Genomic DNA, 4,490 nt, shown 5'->3' with positions numbered 1-4,490 from the left:
CTCTATAGCACATCTGTGGGAGGGCTGAGAAGAAAAGCTTGGACGATGTTTGGGATTAACTGGGGTAGCTATTCTTTTCTCTAATACTTAGAAATTTACTTGTGAAAAATTCACAAAGTCATTATTAGTTATGGTTAAAGAAATACGTCTCAACTGAGCTCTGACTCTTTGTAAGCCTGGTTACAGTACTGAAAAGAAATCTGGGGTTGTTCCTGTTTTCCTTTGTGTGTGCTGAATGCAGTAGAAAGATGCCATAGATTTCCAAAGAGCTTTTTGTACAGAGTAACAAACTCTCTTTCCAGACCAAATGCAGATCTGCTTAATGGCTGCACCGCCATTTTATTTTCATTACATGCTATCTGCTTTGAAGTAAATGTCATAGCGTTATGCCTCTAATTTGCTGCCTCCTGTTTCAGAGGACCTACAGTAATCAGTGATCTGTAATCAACTATCGTACAATTAAATGTAATAAAAAAAAGTCTGACAAAAGAGGAAATACTGTTAAATGTTCAGTTTCTATGCTCTGTGTCAGGACAAGACTCAGAGTATTAAACTGTGGTTACTTTTTTTTAGAGAAGCTAACTTAGTCTAATAAAAAATGAAATGAATTTTTGAGGCTGTCAAGATCTCAAAGACTTCCAAGATCTACATGGACATTTAATTTGCTTAGAGCAATTCTTTTACCAGAACTGAGCAATGAATCAAGTAAAAAGTCTTGCTTTTAATTTCTACATACTTGGGCTCCTCTCCTTACATCTTTTCAACACATTTAGCAGGTAGACATTCTTATATCTCCATAAAGTGAAAACTTCATAAGACAAAGTATGTTTATATGTCTGCTCTGACAGATTCAACTAAGAGCCACCAGAATGGGGTATGATGACAAAGATGTGTAAAATGGGCTTGAAATCACTTGCAATGCACCACAGAAATATGCCACCTCTAAAACACATGTTTTTGGGGTGCAACATAAAAGGCTGATATGCACAAACACTTTTACTAGCACCTTACAATACTCACCAAAAGACTCAAAAACAACAAAAACGTCCACAAACCCACTACAAACCGGACCTGGGAACAATATGCTTATTTGCACACTCAGTCACATAGTTATTGAACACACTGTCCTGTCTTTCTTTATTGTACAGCTGGTATTGTATAGTTATTATTATAGTATTGTATAGTTAGTAATTAGTGCCTTTTTATCCCTTAATTTTACCCAAAGTTATTTATTTGTAACTCCTAGTTTTATATCTCTTGGAGATATATCTTTTATATTCTTATAAATGCACCATGGGGGTCTGGGGTGAAACAGCATTTTGGTACTCTGTATACTGTGTATACTGTTGTACTGACAATAAAGTTCTTGAATCTTGAATCTGATAGAGCATTCACTGGCATGATGTTTATTGTTGATGTGAAAGAGGACAGAGGGAGCAAAGTGTATCCGGTTGTTCAGTGATGACACGACGAATCCTACTTCCGGGTCTAAAGTAGTCTGCGTTTAATATGGCTTTTGTGTTGTTAACATGTTTAATGTTATGTATTTTCTTCTATTTGATCTCAAAAAGCTCCTAAAACAGTCAGTGATCACTGTTGACCTCCCTCGGCTTTTATTACCGCTAATCATTTATTTAAGCTCAGTTTTTAAAACCTTAGGATGTAACTACAGCCCAGCCCATGCAGCAGTATATGAATGACTAACCTCGTATTGTGGATGGATTATCTCAGTTGTTCTCCTGGCTGAAGTTTGGTCCTTTTACAGCATCCTGCCATGCGATTACATTTGTTCCTGACCACGAGAACACTCACGTTAACTTTTATCGAGTGGAAAAAAAGTTAGCTTGTTTATATTATGCTAACATAGCTGTGTCGCTAGCGGTCACGTAGCACATCATTATATACCAGCTAGCCAAACTACCAGCTAGCCAAACGTCACTGCTTTTTAGTTTTCTGTCTTCATTTATGTTGGAAGTGATAGTAGAGCTGTACGTTTTAATTTGTTTCCAAAACCCCGCAGTCAGGGCATGCTATATTGTATTTAGATAGAAGCTAGCGAGCTAACTCCCTGCTAACTTCTATCTCCATTAAATGTCATAAATTTCGTTTTCATGGATGCCTGGATGTTAAACTCAATTGTTACACCTGGTAGAGCAGAACGCTGATCATTTTATTAAAGATGAAAGACTTTAGACAGTTTTTCAACTCTCAGTAACGCCATAGTGATCGTTTGATATATGGACCTGCAGCGGAGTTTAGACCCAGACACGGCTAGTGACGTCAGAATGAACAACCGGATAGTCCGATAATGTCTGGTCAGATATGCAGGAAGTTGACTAAACAGCACCTCAAAGTAAAAGGAAAAAAGAAACATACATTCTGGTAAGTCAACCCAGTAGTACCAAGTATTGAAATATTGCACAAGCATATTCTGGACACCGACATTCATTTAATCACAAATGTCATCAAAAATTCTTGTCCCCCGAAAAATGTACCATGTCGACCAATCAAAAAATGATATGGCAACATGGTATTTAGTTGTTTAGGAATGGGGAAGTTTTAGGAGTGACTGCGATGTTTTGAGATGTGAGAGATTTGCGACGTTTAGCACAAATCTTGTGTAGTTAGTGTGTAGTGTAGTCGTGTGTGTCAAAACAATGAGGCGACTGCTGAATGTTACAGGTGTTACAGGAGTGATACATCTCCTGTTGTCAGGCCTGCAGGTATCAGGCTGTTGTTCCCCTTTATCTCATAGTGGATAGAAATGTATTTTTTGGAGTGGCACAAATAATTTGTGTGGCATCAAATTTGATGCAGAACAGCTGATTGATTTGAAATGTTTATTTAAAAAACTGCCTTGACTGCATTTTTAGGTAAACAGCTGCAAAAAACTTTGTTGTTTGCATAACTTAGTTACTTTTTTGAAGAAGTAACTATATAATTAATTACCCAACATTGGTCATTATATACTGTATTTTGCAGACAGAGAGTTACAGGACTCTCTCCCAGACCACAGACTCATAATACCAGTCAGAGCCTTATAAAAAAAAGAAGAAAAAGAAAAAAGAAAGTTGTGTTTCCAAAATTGGAGTTCAAGTTATTTTTACTTCCAATAGTGTTAACGTACTACACAGGTCATGAACAAGATTTTTTAAATTTTCATTGTAAGTGGGCTGAAGCGGTTAATTAAAAGTAGTCTGACATAAATGTAAATGCTGTAATTTGATTATTTTAATAAACCATGTAACTTGGATGGATTCGATGCCGGAGTGACCACAGTGCACACGTCTGCTGTCGCTCACAGAGGTCCAAGGGATCGCTCAGAGAGTTTGTGTGTTTGCTCAGACACATGAAAAATTAGAGGAAACATTGCTTGTCTGTACTTGAAAGTAGTTCAAATTCTAATCAGAATCAGCAATCAGATATGGGAAAAACTTGAAGTTTGCAAACAAAATGCAGTCACAGAAATCGAAGTATTATGTGAACAAGTCATTTGCTATAGTGGTAGACCTTAAACTCACATGGTACGATGGAGAAAACCTGCATAACACCAGGAAAATGTTGATTTGATGACGGCATCTACCTCTGAAGTTGGTAAAACACTCTAAGACTTGAATATTTCCATCATCATGTTTCACTGTGTGACAGATAATGATCACATGGTGTGATACACTGAATAATACCACTTTATATCAGAAAGTAGAATCATTCTTTCTGAAGTTCTTTTCCTGATATGCACTCTTTTTTTTTTATAATTAATTAATTAATTGAGAAGTAATTTTGCAAATCACATGGTTTAAGTAGATTAGACTTAGAAAAGCATTTTGACATTTGTACTTTTATGAATGTGCAAATAATCTCTCTTTAATAGCGAAAACAGACTATCAAAGGAAAGCTGTCATGTTTGTCTCTGTGGAGTGTGCTACAGTGAATGTTCTCAAGACCATGTTAAACCACGAGATATTGGAACACTGAAGCATATATATAGACAGAAGGCTGAAGGCCAAGTACTCCCTCTTGTGTAATTGCGTTAATGAAATAAAATATGGAGAAAAGGAGCAGGAAAAAAATGTGTTTAACTATTTTATGCTTGTAGTCTTCTGGGAGAAATGTCTTGCAAGACAAGAGAGGTGATTTACTAGGTTTTAAGTGAGGACATAGTTTGTTTTATCTTATCAGCTGGATTCATAACACATTATTGTAGGCTTTTTCTCAAGTTATCATTGGAACACAGTTTAAATCAGACAATAACATTTTACAGCATAATAACACAAATGCAAACAGTATGGAAGTATAGAAAATTGCCATAAAAATCAAATTGTCCAAGCTTTTCTTCAAGAATATTTTAGAAATTTTAGAAAAATGTACTTTCTTCCAAAGTACCTAAAGCTCTTTCACGCAAGTACTCAAAATGTGATGTGTGGATTCACATGACATGTGGATTCCTAATCAAGCAGATTCTAAATTAAAATTCTTGAACAAACAACAGA

The sequence above is a fragment of the Haplochromis burtoni genome, unplaced genomic scaffold (genome assembly GCF_018398535.1).
Source record: "Haplochromis burtoni strain Fernald_Lab_line unplaced genomic scaffold, NCSU_Asbu1 Contig_530, whole genome shotgun sequence".
NCBI lineage: Eukaryota > Metazoa > Chordata > Actinopteri > Cichliformes > Cichlidae > Haplochromis > Haplochromis burtoni.
The sequence above is the reverse complement of the archived record's forward strand: the minus strand, read 5'-3'. Positions refer to the sequence as shown.